The following is a 21,538-nucleotide window of genomic DNA, read 5'->3' as shown; positions in this document are numbered from 1 at the left end:
TGATGCCACTACACTGATACTGTCAGCTTTTTGAATGAGCAGATTAAGAAAGCTCACAGAGTATTTGTCGACTTTAAATATGTTCTGCAGGGGCTAGGAAGGTGGCTCAAGTGGTAGAGCTAGCCTTGAGCTGAAGAGCTGAGGGACAGAGCCCAGGCCCAGCGTTCAGGCCCTCAAACTGACAAAGAATAATAAAAATATGTTCTGCATTTTCCTTACTATCACAAGTGACAATAAAACAGAAAAAACTAAAATTAGGGATTGTACAAATGTGGAACATTTCCTAAGTTTTAGATTCTTTCTAAGTTCTTTTCAGTCTGGGGCAAACAAATTTGTAGCTGATTGTTGAATCAATAGGATAACATAATTTTTTTCATCCTTATCTTTGGTTGATATTTAATAACAAATATTATCTGAGCAGCTCCCATGCACACTCTTTCTCTTCAAGACATTGAATAATGTTGACTCACAGTCCTGTGTTTCATCACATAAACCTTGGATGATAACCCTAGGGTTTTACTTATACTTCCAAGGAAATGCTGGAAGCACATTCTTTAAGAGAGTATTTTCCAGATAGATGTTATACTCTGTTCTTGGTGGGTGTAGATTTTGACCTATAAAATAGGCTCATGACCTATGACCCAGTGTGTCTGAATGTTCTCCCACCGTGATCTCTCCTGCTATAACTCATTAGTTCTGGACATGCACTTCCTTGTCTATTTACAACTGTGCATGTATGTTTTCTCTAAGCTCCATGACTTGGAAGTACTGTAAGTGCTCAGACCATCAGACCTAATTTTTCCTAATAAGTTTGAACTTTCATAATCTTTTGTATATCCCAAATGTAACAGAGACACCAAGACCAGCTAAGAAGAGGAAGGCAGGCAGACAGGGACCCCAAGTATGAGCAGATGAACACAAATACTGCCCTTCAAACCAAAGTATAGCCCTGAGCAAGAGGGATGCAGTGATAATAGATACCCTTTGGAGTTCCTTCAGTAAAACACTCTGGGGCGTCTCCTGCCTTAACATGGAGATGGGAGTGATATACAAGTGAAGACAATTGGCTGGGTGAAGACTGGTGACATTTTCTCTAAGTTCCCCCTGAAATGCATAACTCTTAAATACAATTTTGCCTTGGAAGCTCATGCTGCCTAAAGCAAATGTGTGATCCAGTGCCACTACATAATGATCTTCTGATGGGCCACAGAGTGACTCATCATGTGTAGTTTCTCCTGAAGTTGTTCTGTGCCACTGGTTCACAGATGGCAGGGCCCAAGCATTCAGTGTGGTGAGAAGGGATTAAGTCTGTCAGTTCCATAACTCTCAGAAGTTTAAGTAAATACACGAGTATGTCCAGAAAACTTTGCAGCACTGTGCCCTTCCTTCTGCTAGTTTTTGGTATAGTCTCCTATAGCAAGGTCTGTATCGGTGCCTCTTTTCAGTTAAATAATCCAACCCTCATTTCATGTAAATCCTTCTTGGAGCAATGATCTGTCCCTTCCTCTTTCATGGCCCACCAGTTGTCTTAGAATAAACTATCAGCGAAACTCATCAAAGCTGGTACTGGTGGCTCACACCTGTAATCCTAGCTGCTCAAGAGCTGAGAGGTATAGGAATGTGGTTCTCTGTCATCTGGGGCAGAAAAATTTGTATGACTCTACCTTCAAAATAACCAGGAAAGAACTGGGCTGTAAGTCTGGATCAAGTGGTTGAGCCCCAGCCAAGCAAGAAAATCCAGAAAATTCAAGACCCAGTTCAAACCCAGTACTGGCAAAAAAAAAAAAAAAAAAAAAGAAGAAAAGGAAAAAAGAAGGAAAGAAAGAGAGAGAGAAGGAAGGAAGGAACACAGGAAGAAATACAGGAAGGAACACAGGAAGACAGGAAGGAAGGAAAGAACTATTTATCAGAGTTCTTATGATCGGTGATAGGCCATAAGTGAACTCGAAAGTAGCCCATATTTATATATTCTCATATGATGTTGACCAGCACAGATTCTTGTGTTTTTGTGCCCAGGCCAAAGAAATAGTATATATTTCAGGGTCTAATTCATGAACCAACTGTAGTACTCTTCTGTTACAAAGCATTACCACCCAGTGATTACAGTTTGTTGCTATCATAGTTACATTTGTCAGGAAGATGGACTTGGAAATATTAATAGGCATTACTAGTCTCCATCATTAGTTACTAAAACCAAGAGACTGACTGCCTGACTGACTGTGAGAGGAGAGATATAGCATGGGTCCAGTCCCAGTATCTGAAGCACTGATTATTTACCTCTCAACTCCAAAGCAACAGATTTAATGGGCTGTTATATATTATAATAATAATATATAACACATTCCACCTTTTTATAATGGTTTTTATAATTGTGGCACCTTTTTGTAATAGTTTTTAATTGAATAGAAGAGATTGAAGATCTTTCTTTAAAATACACACAGAATACTGAAAATTTAACCTGCGAGAGGTTCATAGTCTTGGAAAGGGCACTCCATAAGGAGTACATAGTAGCTCAGCCTGAATCACCCCTAGAGATGTACTTGGAGCCACTTGTTTTTATCATAGAGCAAGGGAGTGCTTGTGGCCTGACAAGATGTTTTTCATTGGTTGTTGGTTTATGTTCTATGTCCAGTGTGCCTACATTTCTTGTGTGGAGTTCTTGGCTGTTTATTTGCATTAGTCTGTGCTTAAAGGAATGCGATAGAATGTAAGAGCATTTCTGGAATTCTGGGAATGCTGTGGCTACTGGCAAGAATGAGTTTTAGATGGCAGATGCTGGCTTTCCCTGGGTTGATTCTCAGCTTAACAGAGATGTGCAACTCACATCTGTCTTAAATGTTACAAACCCTAGATTGGTTATTCACTCTTAATAATACTAAATAACATTTGCTTGGCATTGCTTTATACAATGCAGAATAAGTCTAATCAAGACAAATTTTGATGTAAGCACTAATATGATCACTTAGCAGATGAGGAAAACAAAGCTTGGAGAAATTATGCAATTGTTCTAAGTGGCATGGCTGAAAAGCATTAGAGGATTCAGCATTCAGGCTTCCTCAGTACCAAAGCATGAGCTTGAAGAATTTGAGATTTATAAATGTTTGGTATGTCAAAGAATGAGTGTGTCATTCACTTTTTTCCTCGAAGAGAGAGGTTCATTATTTTGGAGAGTGAATTTGTTTTTTTGTTTATTTGGTTTTTTCCAACATAACCACAGGGGAGTCCACATTAATGACTTAATCTAATTCCAGTCACTTTCCACACTTCCACACTTTCCTGTGTGCCAGTACTGGAGCTTGAACTCAGGAACTCAGGCTCTCCCTTAATTTTTTCTCAAGGCTGGTGCTCTACCACTTGAGTCATACCCACACATCCAGCATTTTGCTAGTCAATTGAAGATATGAATCTCATGGGCTTTTCTGCCCAGGCAGGCTTCAAACCACAATCCTCAGTTCTCAGCCTACTGAGCACCTAGGGTTACAGGTGCTTACTGTTGGTGCCTGGCTTCTTTTAATATTATTAACATGTACTTTAGGTATCAAATTGCTTCAGGAGTTGGGAAACAAACCATATTGAAATCATTGCATGTGCCACCTTCAATCAGTGCCTTTTTTCCTTTATGTTGTCTTAAAATAGCTGCAGAAGTGCCTTTTTGGAAGTCACTTTCTGTCTCTGTATAGCTTAGGATTTTGATTAGTTCCTAATAAGGAAGTTTCCTGGGAGCTCTGACTTAGGGGCACCATAAATGACAGGAACCCTATCTTTCAACAAATTATTCCTTACAACCACCTGGAAGTCTCCCAAACTGTTGGACAGCCTAAACTCCAGCCAGATCCCATTGGAAACATGGGCAGGGCTCTTCATAGACTTGGTTTGTTGATAGTTCCTGGTCCAGCTGAACTAAAGTCAGCATGATTTGCCAGATACATTCAGTGCTCAGTTTTCCTTTGCATTACCCTAAGTACAGCCTGGAATTTACAGGTCCTCTCTTTGAAACTGGTGATTATGGAATAAAGAGAGCCAACTGTAGTTTTAATAAGTGGTATTAAGAAAACCCAGTGTCGTTCAGATTTAAGAACACTTCTAGTTTCTGATTGCTAAATCAGGCTGTTATTCTTTATGTGTATAATTATTTATTTTGTTACTTTGGTTGCTTATTTCTATCTTAGGCCCTTTTATCCATAAAGTAACTACTATATTACTCATCAGTCATATGTTTTTTTAAAAAGGGATGATAATTATAAGGTTTGAAAGAATGTAGTAACATGAATGAAGAAGTCAGATTCTCATCTTCACTAATTTCCTCTTTAATGAGATGATTAGATGGAGTGAGCAAAGAACATGTATCTTGTATTGGAAACAGAGGGACCCATCGTTCCTGAGGAACCCCACACACAACCTTTCTAGAATGCCAGGAATTTTGGAGCAACAGGGTGTAGATTCCTAAGCTAAGTATTTCCAGCAAGAGTAAACATCACTTCCATGTGCAGTTTGTGAAAACAATCTGTAAACAGTGGCACAGTTGCCACCTAAGTTGAAACTCTTGGTACCTAATGTTATAAAAACCTACTTTATTAGTAATAGTATATAAAAATTTACACATTTGCTGAGCACATACTGGTGTATTTCTCCTACTTCCCTATTCTGTTTTTCATTCAAGGTAATTTCAGAGAAACTGAGTGTGGCATTTGGGAATAGTCTAAGTCCGTGGAACGTGAAATCTCAGGAAGCTTTGTTAGAAGGTTGGCTCACCCTAATGATAAATAAAGCTACAAACATCCCAATCCCTTAGATATATGGACACACACACACACACACACACACACACACACACACACACACACACACACACACACACACACACACACACACACACACACACACACACACACACACACACACACACACACACACACACACACACACACACACACACACACACACACACACACACACACACACACACACACACCAACTTTTCCTTATCTACTCTCCCCAGCTTTAGGAATCACCATGTTACTTACAACTTCAATGAGATTGACCTTTTCAGATTCTGCATGCGTATGCGTGAGAACATGACACTTGTCTGGCTTATTTCACTTAACATAATGATCTTCAACTTCATCCATGTTTTAGCAGAATTTCACTGGTATCTCTTCTCCTCTTTCTTCCCCTTCCTTCTCTTCTCTTTTGCCCTCCCTTCCCTCTTCTCTGTTTTGCATATTTGTAGCCTTCTTAGTTCAGGAATATACTTGATGATTTTGAGAGAGAGACAGAAAGTGAATGTGTGTGTGTGTGTGTGTGTGGGTGCGTATGTGTGCGCGCGTGCGTGCGTGCGTGTGTGCATGCATGCATACTTACCAGTCCTTGGGCTTGAACTCAGGGCCTGGATGCTGTCCCTGAGCTTCTTTTGCTCAAGGTTAGTGCTCTACCACTTGTGCACAGCTCCACTTCAAACTTTTTGATAGTTTATTGGAGATAAGAGTCTCACCACCTTTCTTGCCCAGGCTGGCTTTGAACTGTGATCCTCAGATATCAGCCAGGATTATAACCATGAGCTGCTGGTGCCTGTTATTCTCTCCCTTTTATGGGGGAGATTCCTGTTCTGATTATCCATGAATGCAGAACCTAGCTCCATGCTCCCAGAAATGGGTGTAAAGCAGTGCTTTCTACTTGGTAGTTGGGCTGCCACAGAAGGGCAGGAAAGGGAGTGGAAGTCCTCTGAGCTTTTTTGCTTTGGGAGGAGAGCTTTCTATATCCATCTTTCTGTTGGGCAGTTCTACATCAGTGATGATGATGTGATGTCTCTGAGCCTTGTCTCCTTCTTTATGATGTGTTTCCAACCAGAATAATTGCCACCTTTCAAATCTTAAAAATCCTCACTCACCTCTGGCTTTATCCAATGCACCCTTAGGAGCCACTCGCCATTTCAGCACAACTGAATTGAATGCCACTGATGCCAGGGACAAGAGGGGCTTTCCAAGTGGTGTGATCCTTGTTTTTTCTTCAGACTTTTTCCCCCAGAGGTGGACCTTGACCCTTTGAATTAGAAGCTTTGGAAAGAATCTGTTTTTGTTTCCTTTATCTATTTCTATGCTGCTTTCTTCAGAAGTTCTGTATTATTGTTCTACTAACAGCCAAAACAAGTCACTACAAACTGAGTGGCTTAGAGAAAAAAAGAAGTATTATATTACCATTCTGGAGATCAGATGTATGACTCACATCTCATGGGACTAAAATCAAGGAATTGGCAGCATTGTACTTCTTCTGTAGGCTCTTGGCAGGGGCGGGGGGGGGGGGGTGGGGGGGAGGGGGAGAATGCATTTCCTTGCCTTTTCCAGATTCTGCAGATCGGCATTTCTTGGCTTGGAGTCCCTTCCATCATCCTCAACTCCAGCAAAGGTGACCTGAGGCCTTCTTAGATGACACCACTCAGCCCTCCACATCTGCCACCTTCACTCCAAAGGATCCTTCTGAATACACTAGGTTCCTCCGAGCAGTGTAATATAATCTTGCAATTTTAGGGTCAGATGGTTAGCCTACACTGTGCTAGTCAGTATAGTTGAGGGAGCTAACTCCTTGCTGTTTTTATGTATAGCATGAGTGCATTCAGGCCACCATATTTTACTGGTCATGTAGGTAATATTTACTATATGAGGAATCACATGGCATTCTCAAGATAATTGTCCCTTTAAGTACATTCACATGATGATTATTAAAGCCATTGTCATCCAAGTTCTGTCAACTCTATATCACTTGATTTATGGTTTCTTCTTGCACTTTTAGGAATTTCTCAGGATATTACATTATCTAGAAAATTCCCTTTCTCATTTCCATTTCCAGCACTTGATGGATCAGGATAAGAAGAGAACATGTTAGTTTTGATTTTCATATTAAAAATGGACTAAAGATCGAGTCTATTCTCATAATGTAATATGCTCAAAGCAAATTTATTAAATTTCTCCCTTAATGACCACAAAATCTATTTACTAAACATTTTCACAACACTTTCCATTAGCTGTGACTTCTGATAAATATTTGGAAGGTATCATGGCTTTTGGTGGTTCCTAAAGAAAACCACTAAATTTTATCCCAATCCATTTTGTGTCCATTTCATGATATGAAAACTGATTTTATTTCTCTGTTTTATGCAGTGTTTAAAAACACTGTTAAGGGTTTAAATTTCTATGAACAATTTCTTTGGAATTAAGATTCCCATGATCATATTATTTTCCTTCACATTTTTAACTTTTCAAGATTATATGGCATTACAATGTTTATTTCTTCTCTAGGGTGAGCTTTCCAGAGAAATTAGGTAGTCTGTTTTCTGTTTCTGTTTTCATATTGAAAAATTCCTAGATGGCGTGATATCACAGATCTCATTCTTTTTTTTTCTTTTTTTTGGGGGGGGGGGTCTGGTCGTGGGGCCTGAACTCTGGGCCTGAGCGCTGTCCCTCAGCTCTTCAGCTCAAGGCTAGCTCTCTACCACTTGAGCCACAGCGCCACTTCCGGCTTTTTTCTTTTTGCTTATGTGGTGCTGAAGAATCAAACCCAGGGCCTCAGGAATGCAAGGCAAGTGCTCTACCACTGAGCCACCTTCCCAGCCCCCAGATCTCATTCTTTCTTCAAAACATCCTGAAGAATAATGGGGCCCTAATGACACTAAGATAATGTATTCAAAACAATGTGTTTCATTATCATCAGGAGATTGTAAGATTTATTTCTTTGGTTCCTGCAAAATAGATAATTGTTTTCTATAGTGTCATTGCAACCTTAGCTTTCATGTGCTTAACAACTGTGATTTTTATTTGGCTACAAGACCTAACCACTAGTCAGATCTGGTAATGGCCAAAGTCCCTGTGTGGACAGAGTATCCCACATGTTAATGTTCAGGTAGGCCCCTGATAAATGCTGGTAAACACTGGTAAATGTTGCTGAGCACTTTCAGTCTTATCAAGAGATTTCAGTAAGTAGTGTGGCATTTCAGTGACATGAGGCCAAGGACCAGAGTATCCAGACATACCATTCATCACCTCCCTTTACAGGGCTTGCCCAAACATTCCTGCTCCTAATCAGTACATATATGGTATTAGGAATAACAAAATAAATAAATAAGTCAAGGTGACGGCTGCACCCATTATCCTTAGTGATTACTGACTTGGCCATGCACAAATTGCTTTCACTTGCACATATTGCTCAAGAGAAAAATAGCAGTGGAGGGGGGAGGAGTTCCTAAATGTACAACACTGTGCATTAATTAAGCAAAATAGGGTTCTTTTTTGCCAGTCCTGGGGCTTGAACTCAGGACCTGGCACTGTCCCTGAGCTTCTTTTGTTCAAGGTTAGCACTCTACCACTTGAGCCACAGCGCCACTTCCAGGGTTTTCTGTTTATGTGGTACTGAGGAATCGACGCAGGGCTGCACGCATGCTAGGCAAGCACTCTACCACTGTGCCACCTTCCCAGCCCAAAATATGATTCTTAATTGGGTTTTGAGGCAGTTCTTAAAAACCAGGTTATTTAAGAATGTTTAACAGTGTAGCAAAACACTCTGGGGTTATCCTGGGAATCCACTAAAAGATTATGAACACATATCCCAATGTTGTCAGTTTTTCATCTATGAAGATAGCATTATAGTAAATTAAATTATTTTCCTTATACTTTCCTAAGTCCCAATTTTTAGATATTCTTCAATGATCACTCCTATAATGAGGGAAAGTTATTTCCTTTATTTTTCATTATCTTCAAGTTGTACAAAGAGGTTTCAATTTGACATGTCAGTTTATTAATACAATGCATCTTTATCAATGTCACCCCTTTTTGTCATTCTCCCCCAGCTCTCCCAACCCCACCCTACCCCCTGGAAAAAGTTATTTCTAGCAAAGAAAGAAAAGGCACATGGTTTGAGCTTCTAATTCTCAGCTCTATTGAATAAGATTTAGAGTTAGAAAGGGAATATTTTAATCCTGAGATTTGAGCTATATTGATACAAAGGTACAGAGTTGATTGAATACATTTTAGTGGAAATTAGTGCTCAATAATGTGAGTGCAATAGAATAACCGTTTCTTTTGTTTGTGTGAAAAGTCAAATGACTATGAACATATCTTCTAGTGTTTTCTTTCAGGAGGTAAACTTTGTGAAATTCAGCTCCTGTTTTCTTTAGAGTACAGGAAAAGGTAAAAGGAGAAGTCGAGAGAGAAATAGATTATAAAAGAGTAACAATAAACTTTTAACCTATGGAGGAAAGATGAGACCAGAAAACAGTAAATTAGGAATGAGGTACCTGGTGCTGTCTCACTCTGTTTTGTGACTAATTTATGTCTTGTTTGGTCACTATGGAGGCTTTGACTTTTTCATGAGCAAACCCAAAGGACTGGCTGAAAATTAGTAGAAGCCCAGGAGAGCAACAGAACAATAAAAGTGGAGGGTAAGGAGAGAGAAGCAGGGGAGATGTCCTCATCTTTTCTCATCAGATTACCACCTTCTTTACCTGTTTTTGCAAAGTGGCTAGATTTGGGGGGGGGCATGGTTTCCAAAGCGAAACAAACAACATAGCCCCTATCCAGATCCTTTAGATGGGAGACACTGGGAACCACGTTCTCAAATGGGTAGAGCTCACCCAAACTGATTTTAATATATACATAATGATGTTTGAGAATGAATTTTAAAGGCTTGCTTATATAGGATTGCAATCCATTTTCCTCACATGCTTTGTTCTGGAGGTGTGGTTTGACTCTAGTGTATTATTATATTCTGTAGTTACTTCAGCGCTGGGATGAAGTCAGAGTCATCAAGTTATGAGTAGAGTCTTGCTATAAAAGAATGAGATCTGACAGATTAAAAAACAGGCTGTGATAGAAAACTAGAAAATACATATTTTCTTCTCATCATCTACTGGCCAGAGGACTGGGAGCAAAAGACAATTACCCAAAAAGACAATTACATGCCAACTGCCAAGTCTCCACTAGGGATATCTAATGAATCACATAGAACAGCTGTTCTCAGGTGCTCTCTGGATAGAGTTGCCTATATTCAGGCTTTGATGGTCAACTTAGGAGACAGTTTCACTTGCATTTGAGTGAGTCTAAATAATTGTTAGGTAATGTTTCCTTTACAAGGAAACCATGACTGATTATTTGCCCCAAAGAATATTCTTTTTGTGAGCTTGAATGGGGGAGAAAAGAAGGAAATAGGTGAATGTTTACATTTTAATGTGACTTGGGTGTTTGAAATCAAGTGAACCATAATGATTTTGCCTACAACCAAGGTTGACCAGTTGACCTGAGATCTGTGAAGCCTGTAGAGACCCACATCTAGAATGGGGAGATTTGGGGACCATTTGTTTCTATGTCCTTAACTTATGGACACCCAAGGCTTCCTTGTGATCACAAGAAAACAATTATCCCCTGGGAAGGTGGCTCAGTGGTAGAGTGCTTGCCTTGCATGCATGAAGCCCTGGGTTCGATTCCTCAGTACCATATAAGCAGAAAAAAAAGCAGGAAGTGGCACTGTGGCTCAAATGGTAGAGCGGCTAGCCTTGAGCTGAAGAGCTGAGGAACAGTGCCCAGGCCCAGAGTTCAGGCCCCATGACTGGCAAAAAAAAAAAAAGAGAAAGAAAGAAAACAATTATCCCCCTTTCTGATGTATTTTTGTTCTATTTGATATCAGAAAATTCCAGTATTTAGAAAATACAAGGCCAATATTTTACAGTGATTGAGCAGCTTTTTAATGAAGAACTCAATTTGAGTACACAGGAATGTAGCTACTGTCATCCAATAATGAAGGCTTACTTATTAGTATAATGCAAATTGTAAACAACTTACATTTTCAAAATGTAGATCCAGAATTGTAGTAACAAATTTCAACATGCAAAAATAAATATATCAATAGTGTGTCTCTGAGCCAAATGTCATTCAGTGTCATCTATTCACTGGGCAAAGAATTTTTCCATATTTAAGATATTAATCATATTTCATTAATTGTGCAGAAGTTAAAAACTAATGTTTTTCTTAAGTTACACATTGTCTCAGGAGTCAAATGGCATTGTATAAGCAGAATACATATGAAGGAAGGCTTACAAATAGTGTCCAATTTGGTTAAGTTTTTTACTGTAAGGGTAGAATTTTCCATCTTCAAGAGGGATCAGATCATTTATTTCTTGTCAGGGTTTGACTAAAGATTTTTTTAGGGCATTAGTTTCCTTATACATAGAGTTTTCTTTCTTATTTGAAAACTTATTCATCATTCCAGGTCTTGGTTTAAATCTCAAGTGTCTCCACTTACACAAAAGCTTTGTAGCTATGAGAGGTAAATGGTGTTCTCTACCTTTCATGAACTCTTTCAGTTGCTATATGGCTAAGAATTACTATGGTTTGTGTCTGTTTCTTCAGTAACTCCTACATTATCTAGCTAAATGCTAGTGTGGTAACAAGTAAGTGCTAATGGATAAATATTTCTAGAAAGGATGAATAGGCCATCAACTACCACAGTTCTTACTGGTTTTGACTATAGTTTCTGAACTCTTGTTAAAATGGTCTAGGGACAATCATAGGTTAATTATAATTAGAACAAAATTGGAGTTGTGTAAGAAGTTGTCTCTGTTGTGTTATTTTGACATAGACAAGGCAGACAAGTGGGAGATGTTAGTTGAATGTTACTTGACCTGCAGTGAGAAGTTAGAAGTTAGGGAACTTTCATTTGCTCATGTGATGTACATAAAAGAGACAGTATACATTTGTATAAAAGCAAGAGACGGATCATTATAGGGATATAAGATAGCTAAAGTGCTATGATTTTCTTTTTATCTGATTATCAGTATCTCAATCTCAATTTATCCTGTTCCTTGCACCAAATTAAAAGAGATTATGGGACATTTTGGCTCTCTGTAGTAATTGGGGCATGTAAGAGGAGTATTTGAAGCTTTGGGAGAGTTACAGTGTGACAGAAGCAGCAAGGCCCATTCATAGAGTAAGGGCAAGTAAGTTCTGTGTTGAGTTTGAAGATCTTGAAGAGGGATTGACATGGAAAGCATTCTAAGATTTCTTCTCAGAATGTTCATAGGTGATGGCTCTGGTGGAAGAATTGTACTAGTGTTCTGTTTCTTCATAGAAATTGTCTGTGGAACTGGAATTTTGTACTCTGTCTAGACGTGAGTACAATTTGAGCATTTTCCACAGCCTTTTGGGAAAGATCTGAAAGTGGAGAACATCCCATTTAGTTACCCTAGATGTAATAAACACAGTGAGAAAAGCTAATACATTTAAAGGCATATTGAGTGTTTCATTTGGACTGCTCACCAACTCTGTGGGGAGGGCCATTTATTTCTTTAAGGCCCTATTTAACTAAGATAGCTTAAAGCAAGGACAAGGGTGCAAGGCATATGTATTAAACCTAAGTACTGAAGTTCAACTATCTCCAATTTCAATCTCTTAGCTACTATGGCACTTCTTCAGTGAAATTCTCACACCTCCAGCAAAAGACATAAAAGAATTAAGGACCTAAAATTAGCAATCACACAGCTAGGAAGGCTAGGAAGATGATTAGAAATGCTTCTCACTTTTTTTCCCCAGGGAGTGACACCCAAATCACTGGTTCATTGATGGGAGTTCCAGGCAAGCTGGAAGGTGGAAGGTCTGCTTTATAGTGTTTTCTTTTAGTTAATTCTGTGTTTTCTTTCACATTTACCATCAAGAACACTGGGGATATTGCTGGTAGATATTAATTTACTCCTCAATTCCTATTTTTTTTTTTTTTTTGGGTCCAGTCGTGGGGCCTGAACTCTGGGCCTGGGCACTGTCCCTCAGCTCTTCAGCTCAAGGCTAGCGCTCTACCACTTGAGCCACAGCACCACTTCTGGCTTTTTTCTTTTTGCTTATGTGGTGCTGAGGAATCGAACCCAGGGCCTCATGCATTCAAGGCAAGTGCTCTACCACTGAGCCACCTTCCCAGCCCCCTCAATTCCTATTGTATTAGTATCTCAATGTCAGCAACAGTTAGAGGTATGGCCAGGAAGGAAGGTAACATCAACAGTGCATGATGGACGATGGGAAAATGGCTAAACTTATGGATTTCTGAGATGAAATTGATTTTAAAAGCATATTGAACAGCATTGTGGTAAGGTTGAAAGCCAAAGAAATTAGCATCAATCTTTCAGAGCAAGGAAAATGACTAGAGCCTTCTTTCTGTGTTGGCTTCACATTTTTAAAGGTGTTATGCATCAAGAATAGCAGGTTGTGCAAATCTAAAGGCTACTAAAGAAACTTTAAAATACCCATGCAAGCCTATAAAGGGGAATTGTGTGGAAGAGCAGTTTTCAGTGCAATGGGACTGTCTTGATGGATGAACATAAATAATTGGAATGGTGTTTGGGGCGAGGGCAAAGTTGTGGTCAGAGGTTCACAGGAACCTTAACCATAAATATCTTCTAGAAACAATGGTTGAGCATTTATTAATTCAGTGATTTGATGGCCTTCTAGAACACAATTACCTCAAATCGTAAGATTCATCAACTGTACATGCAGTATAAGTAATGGAGAGCACATTCAACATAATTTGGCCTCTCTGGGAATGAGCATTCTTTGTCTTTCAATGTTTCTCCAATGTTTCTTTGCTCTTAGGGTGATGGATTCCTTTTTATAATGTGCTCAAATAAATTCCATATAATGTAAGAGCTTCTTCTATTTGAGTGGACTGTCTGGGGATCAAAGGTCCTGTGTGTCAGTATAATATTACTATGGAATCAAACCTATTTTCTTCCCCAGCTTTGTAAGCTGGAGCCCAGTGTCTAGCGAAATGGGAGGAGAAGAAACAGCAATGATATTTGTTCTCATTCTGGATCATACGTTTTGCTACAGGAATCAGAGAGCACTGTACTTCCTCAGCGCTAGTGTCTTATGCCATCCCCTCAGGAAGAAAAGGACTTCAGTGAAAAATCAGAAAATTGGTTTTAAAAAGGAATTTGAACATAGAATTTTTGTGGAGAACCCTTTCCAAGTCTGTTTATTTATTTGTTTGTTTATTGCAAGGACTGGACTAGCCAGGTAAATTCTTACCTGTGGATTTTTTTTTTTTGTCTTGGGGCTTGAACTCAGGCCTGGGTTCTGTCCCTCTACCACTTGAGCCACAGCGCCACTTCCAGTTTTCTGCGTGGTTTATTGGAATAAGAGTCTCACGGACTTTTCCTGCCCAGGCTGGCTTTGAACAGCAATCCTCAGATCTCAGCCTCCTGAGTAGCTAGGATTACAGGTGTGAGCCACCAGCACCCAGCCCCTGTGGGATTTTCATGTGTCACAATCCCTGAAAAGAATACTTTTTAAGTACATTTTTTGTTGTTGTTTCTTTTATATGTTCTTCCCCCATGGTATAATCCCTGTTTTCACTGTATTTGATTCTGGTGCCCTGCATGTTGTATATACATTTTTCTAATTTGAGGATGGGAAGTGGAAAAAATGCTGAAATAAGGATACAGGCTGACCCATTGTAACAATGAGATGTACAAGACACTATATTGAAAATGAACTTTACAACTTTTGGGGGGGAGGGAGGAGTTGAATGAGCAAAAGCTTATGATTGATTCAAGGTTAAGCAAACAGAAGGCACTAATACTTGCATGAAACAGTGCTGATTGCATATATTTATAAATGAATTGTGGTCATTGTACATGTGTATACCCATATGCATTCCTGTGCACAGATAAATAAGACAAGAAATGTGTGATTGTGTTGTGGAGTTTTGTTGTGATTTCCAGTTACTTCTACCTGATGGAATTGGCTAGGAATATGTCCAAGAGAATATATTCTATCTTGATATGAACCCTCCCTTTTGTACTGTTCAAGTTCTTGCTGGAATGTGAGCTCTAAAAGCAGATTTTGTGTCTTATTTGTTCACAATTGTGTCTTAAGTATCTAGAAGAGCATCGGACACCTAGCATGTGTTGAAGAAATACTCGAGGAAATGGAGGGTTGTCTGGCCTTCTCTCTGTGCCAATCTGTTGTTGCTCTATACTGTTTGCACTGCTGTGACACTTACGTCAAAGCCTTTTTGAAAAAGTGGGTAATAACACTTTTTCTAAGTTTAGTCTCTGCCATTGTTTCACTAGGGTTTGCTGTCCTCCCCACCTCCCAATCTGCTCTGAACAAAGCCTTGTTTGGCCATGTGAGAAAGTCTATTTTTTCATTTTCTGTCTTGTTCTGATTGTAGGACTGGGGCTTCATTTCTGCAAAAATTCTTAGCCATAACTTGGCAAAAGAGAAGCATTTGCATGCTTTTTAATGTAGACACTATGTGGGGGAGGTAAAGAGCCGCTGTAGATTTTGGTCAACAGCTGGAAATTGTGAGGGGTAAATAAGCTTCCTGTCTCTAAAGGAACATTTATAGTAATGGAAGGACCATCTAGACATGGGCTGTGGAAAAGAGCGTTAAAGATTGGGTGTCATTTTCTATCCTATTGGCTTTGTTCTCCAAATAAAGATAATATTTTGACATAACAGCGAGGGAGAATGTTTTAGAAAATGTAGTTTTTCAGGCCTGGCACCTTCTCAGTTCTGGATATATTTATCATGGTGACTTGAGAATAAAATATCATGAGAGGTTTAGAAGCCACAAAAAGCAGTTGTTAAGGACAGCAAGATGGATAAGGAACTGTATTAGGACAAGAGAAGGACACTATTATTATAGCTTGCAACAACTTGATGTCTTTTGCTAGGAATTCTATGTACTGTGTCTATCTTGGGGTACAGGGGTGTGGCTGTGTCTAATGGATGGAAAAATTTGCTCTCTTATTCAAAGTTCAGATTTGGGACTGGGAATGTGGCTTAGTGGTAGAGTGCTTGTCTACCCCTAGGCTCGATTCCTCAGTACCACATAAACAGAAAAGGCCAGAAGTGGTGCTGTGGCTCAGGTAGTAGAGTGCTAGTCTTGAGCACAGAGAAGCTCAGGGAGACTGCCCAGGCCTTGAGTTCAAGCCCCAGGACTGGGGAAAAAAAAAAAATAACAACAAAGTACAGATTCATCTGAATTTTTCTCTGTATTCTGTTTTGGAATAGCATTCTTGTCGCAGAAGCGTGGGATTCTAAGTGGCAATATTTAGTCTTGGAAATTAGACTTGACATAAGCTAAGCAATAACATTTAAAAAACTATAATGCTGTGCATATTTAATGTTTTATTACCACAAAGGACAACAATCATATTGCTTAATCTTGGAGGTTTGCTTTGCAGTATGCATTTAGCTAATATGGGCTTGCTTGGGTGTGGCTGGTGAGCTAACGAAAGATGCGTGCTAACTAGAGAAATCAGTTGAGTTACCTTGTACTCTGAAATCCCCGGAGTATACATTTTTTTGGATTGCATCCTCCGGCAATGTTTTCCATGATTATTACTTTCAGAACTTTTATATCTACATCCCTACAATCCTACAAATGTTTATCTAGCAGATTTCTTACATTCCCTTTACCAAGCTGCCCACAGTCTTCATGTCATTTTGCTTTTGATACAGTTTTCTCAAGTCCTTGGTTTCTCTTTTCACCAAACATTTTTTTCCCTAAGAACTTCCAATCTTTGTTGTTCTAATGGTAGTGACTCTATGTTATTTGCTACTTCTATTCTTAGACAGTTACGTTGCTTCCAATTTCTGCTATTATAAATAAACGTAGGATTAATAGAAGATCTTCATGTCAACAGCTCTCCTCTCAGTGTCTCTCATTTGAACAATTATTTTTGTATTTGGCCAAATGCTCAGATGTAAGATTATAATTGCAAAACTATTTTCAGGATCCGGATAGCAGTTAGAAAATTCTCTGTGCTTAATTTCTGCATCCCTAAATGAGATTATAATGATATGTAAATTATATTCAGTGTATGCCAGCCCTCACCACTGTTGACTTCACTCTACTACTATACACACATATAGACACACAGTGTGTGATTATGTATATATACATTATTTTGTTGAAGTTCAGCTTCATTTTCTTGAATGAAAACAGCAGTTTTGTTCATCAGAATGGTTATTTGGGTTTTTGGGTTTATCTCAGTTTGTTTCAAGATGATTTTTAGGCTGTTTAGTCCTTGCTCTTCTTTCTGAATATCCTAGCTTTCTTCTTTTAAGAATTATATTAATTGCCTTCTGTTTCTTCTCATTTCCCCAGGAAGTCATTTCCACCCAGGACAGTAAATCTGTTTCTTATATTTATTTATAATATCCTTATATTACATTTGGAAGTAGTAAACCAAACTGAAGAAGCAAATGGAGCACTGGAAAAAGATACCATTGTCTCAGACTCAAGTTTAGCATGTATTTGGGATGATGTAGAAGTCTGACCTCTGGTGGCTCTGAGCTGTGGCTGCAGGTCAGATGCAGCAAATCTTCACCTGGAAGCTGAGGAAAATGTTGAATTAGTGAGGGATGATTGGTATGTCTTTTGAATTCATTGGGGTAATGGTTCTTTACCTCAATTCAGAGACTTTCACTTTCTTCATGCTAAGGAATTATTTTATAACTCATTTCCTGAGAATATAAAATGTGTTTCAAAGACTATAATCTGTAAAATCTAGTGTCTTATACCACTAGCCATCATCCTTATCATCACCACCTTGATATCAAATATTTTAAAATTCCAGGCAGAAGAAATGGACTGCTAAATTTTAGCAATGTGGAACATAGAAAGGATTAAAATTCATTGTGTGTGTGAGTGTGTGATCAAACATTCTTTTAATGCAAATATACCTTAATTGTGACTCAAATATTTTCAAATTTTTGACCTCTTAAGAATTTAGTTAAAATTCTCAAAAAATGATTTTAGGAATTATTTGTGTATCATATCATTAGAAGAGAATAGTATGAATTAAGGAAATAAAACTGATGTAAGAGGTCTTCAGGAGTTGTGAGAATCTCCATGAGCTCCTTTATGTTTTTCATGGTCCTGTAAAAGGATATGAGGATGCTATTCTTCTGATTAGGCTTGGCAATATGTGTGTGTGTGTGTGTGTGTGTGTGTGTGTGTGTGTGTGTGTGTGTGTGTGTGTGTGTGTGTGTGTGTGTGTGTGTGTGTTATACTTTATCTCCTTGTCCATAGAAATCTGTTTTCAAGGTTACTGGATGAGTTGAAAAGGCACTACTAAAAGTTCATAATTTAGCAGTGTGTGTTTGCATGATTTGTATACAGAAGTGAGCTGGACATGGAAGGAATTAGTTAATCCCAGCTACGTGTCTGCTTCACACAAAAACGTAGTGTGAAGCAGCTGGAAGTAAATGATTGGTTCTTCCTGGATGGATGACACATTCTTCGGTTACCATAACTTGGTGCAGGGCTGGGAATGTGGCTTAGTCATAGAGTGTGCGTCTAGCACGCATGAAGCCCTGGGTTTGATTCCTCAATGTCACATAAACAAGAAAAAGCTGCAAGTGGAACTGTGGCTCAAGTGGTAGAGCACTAGCTTTGGGCACAGAGAGGCTTAAGGACAGTGCCTAGGCACTGAGTTTAAGTCCCCGGACCAGCAAAAAATAAAATACAATAAAATAAAAAAATACAAAAAAAGTAGGTGCAGTGTCTCTGTTACTATATTGAATCAAGAAAGGGATTTTTAGTGACCTTACAAATTGGTTCATCACTGGTTTCCAGCATTGGTACAATTCACTTCAGATAAATAGGTTTAATGCTTTATAGCAGATAAGCTCTAAGTTTTACTGTGTCTTTGTCTCTTCAAAATTGAGCTTTTAAAGCCTGATTGATTTTCTAAAAAGCTTCCTAATGAGCTCTGTGATTTGACTATGTTAGTTCTGATTATACAATGTGGCTATAAATAATTTTTGAATTTGTATTCTTATCACAATAAAATGTTGGGGTCCAGAAATAACAAGATGTCTGAAGAGAACAATAATATGCTGCTTAAAGATACTTTGACATTGTCACTCATTTAAATGCCCTGGTTTTCTTAACATTTGGGTAGACCTAATTAGAAAGCAAATATATTTGATATTTACTTTGTGATCATTGGAGTGAAGCACTGTTTGGTGTCTTCGCCTGGTGCCTTGCTCACAAAAATCCCATGTTAAATTGTGATCGTCCTTATTTTGTAGATTAAAAAAATCTATAAGCAGGTTACCCAACATACAAAGCTAAGGACTGTGTTAAGACTTAAAGCCATATGGCTTCATGACACAGCTTGTTTCTTACACATAATGCAAATTTGCATATGGACACACGAATACTGAAACTAAATTCAGTCCAGATAATTGTTAGACATTTTATGCTGTTGATAAACTTTACTTCAATAATGCTTACTTTATGACGAACCCAGGACAGGCACCGGTGGCTCACGCCTGTAATCCACAGTTGAAGGTTTTGAGGCCCTTATCTCCAGTTAGCCACCCAAAAGCAGGAAGTGGAGCTGTGGTTCAAGTGGTAAGAGTTCTAGCCTTGAACAACAACAACTCAGGGACAGGGCCCAGGCCTGGGTTCGCGCCCAGGCCTGCCATGCGCAGGCGAAGGAAGCGCCCTGACTGCACGCCTCTCACATGCGCATTTAAACTTGAGGAGGGAGCGCATGTGGGGTTTGCGCACACCTTGTGCTAGTTTCAGACCTTTCGATGCCCAGAGTTTAGCCCCGCAGGGCTTTGTCCTGTCCTGTTTTTGTTTGTTTTCCTCCCTTGAAATCCAGAGCACCTCTGGACACCCCCCCTGCCCGGCCTGGCCCGGCCCGGCCCCCCCAGTGGTTCCTTCAGCCTCTCCTTAGGCCTCCCTTCTCTGACAGCCCCCAGGAAACATCAACATCAGCGTTCCTAAGGGTTGGTGCGCGTGGCGGGGGGCGGGGGCGAGGGCGAGGGAGGCCGCCGCCCGGGGGGCGGGGCGGACATGGGTATGACCTGGGGCGGGCCGTCGGTCTTCCTGAGTGACAGCCCGGGGGGACGGGGAACCCAAAGCGGGGAGGAGGGGGACCCGGGGGCCCACACCCTGCGGACCCATGGCGGCGGCGGGAGACTGCGCCGCTGCGCCCGGGGAGGGGCTGCGCCCAGGGGGGACCCTCGGAGAAGCAGGGAGAGGGGGGATCCCGGGGCTCCGCGCGTGCAGAAGGCCCCAGACGTTCCTCAGACTGCTGGCGCGGGCCCCCCCCCCCCCCCAGCTTATTTGCTGCAGCGAATCTTCCTGGACGCTGGCGCCCGGGCGGATTATAGAAGGAGGTCTCTCTTACTCCTGGTCCTCCCCCCAGCCCACACTGCCGCAGGAGCGTGGGGTAGGGGTGGGGGGTGACACTGGTGTAGTAAAGCAGGGAGCGGTGGCAGCGCAGAGAGGAGTCGCAGGAACCAGGGTTAGGGACAGGGACGAGGGACCGAGGCGCCGCCGCCCCGGCCGCACTCCTAGCGCGCACAGCAGCGGCGGGGTTGGCCCGCACCGAGGCCCTCCAGGTTTTGGTGATGTATTTTCGTCAAGAGTGGTGGGTAAATTCCCCATCCAAACTGCCCCCTTGGGAATGTGGCCAAAGCGCCAACTGAGAGTGGGAGAGGCTTGGGGACCGGCTCAGTGGGAGAGGACCTGCAAGGCCCTGAGTTCAAATTCTCCCAGTACCACCAACCCCCCCCCCCCCCACACACACACAGTGGACTTGGTTTTTAGAGAGAGAAACAGACCTGAGGGCAGACATTGCAGGACAGAAGCCCCCTGTGCCTAAGACAGAAGGAAAGCTGCGCGGTGTTCTCCAGGAGTGGAGCGAGACAGAGCCCAGGACATGCCTGCGGACATCTAGTAGCTCCACACCCTCCACAAACAGCACCATTTGGTTCTTCACCTGCCCAAGTGGAAGTGGCTGTCCCTCCCCCCTTGCAGAGCCGGTTCCAGAGGGAAGGGCGCTGCCCGGTCAGATACAACTACAGGGAACTTCTGATGCCTGCATCCCCGGGCGCTCTCGCTAGCATGCCTAGCTTCCCACATCTTGCTGGTATAAGCTATTGGCACAGGCTGGCATTGCTGCTACTGCTGCACTTAAGATAATTCATTACATGCATTTTCTGGTAGGGAGAGGCCATAGGAAATGGCCTTGTCCTGACCACAAACACAAGAGAATCTGGCTTCCTTCTTCACACCCCCCTTTTTTTCCTTCTGAAGGGATTATAAGAACAGGATTACTCCAGTCGAAGAGATAGGCTGCCCCAAGTCCTTGACTGCTGAAGCAGAAGAGCCCCTTGTAGGCCCAGCCTGTTTTTATTCCTTGCTCCTTGCTGTGGCCTCTGCTCTTCCTTGGTCACAAGTCCTGGGATGGGTGTAGAACTTAGGGAGGTGAAGATCACATCGAAGACTTGTGCTTGTGTGTGCTGAATGGATCTCTCACCAGCTGCCCCACACTTTTCTTGCCTGTTTGTAAACGCTCGGGCTGCTGAGTTGTCTGGCATGTTGTGGTTTTCGGGCCTCCATGTATCTGTTGTTATTTTAGAAATGTTGACTGTGTGAACATACGAAGTATGATACAACACTTAGGCCTAGTCTTATGGACAACATGTAACATAGGGATTTTTTTTTGTAAGCTTACACTACACTTGTTTTTAACTGA

General features: G+C 40.8%; 1 protein-coding gene across 1 annotated transcript in view; it reads left to right on the top strand.

Annotated features, from left to right (window-relative positions):
- The window catches only part of Ttc29 (tetratricopeptide repeat domain 29), a 478,601-nt gene that overhangs the window by 176,607 nt on the left and 280,456 nt on the right, over nt 1-21,538 (top strand). The window lies entirely within an intron of this gene.

Source organism: Dipodomys merriami, unplaced genomic scaffold (genome assembly GCF_024711535.1).
Source record: "Dipodomys merriami isolate MVZ:Mamm:240054 unplaced genomic scaffold, mDipMer1.0.p SCAF_15, whole genome shotgun sequence".
In the NCBI taxonomy this organism is placed as follows: domain Eukaryota; kingdom Metazoa; phylum Chordata; class Mammalia; order Rodentia; family Heteromyidae; genus Dipodomys; species Dipodomys merriami.
Note: the sequence above shows the minus strand (reverse complement) of the source record. Positions and strands in the feature narration are given on the sequence as shown.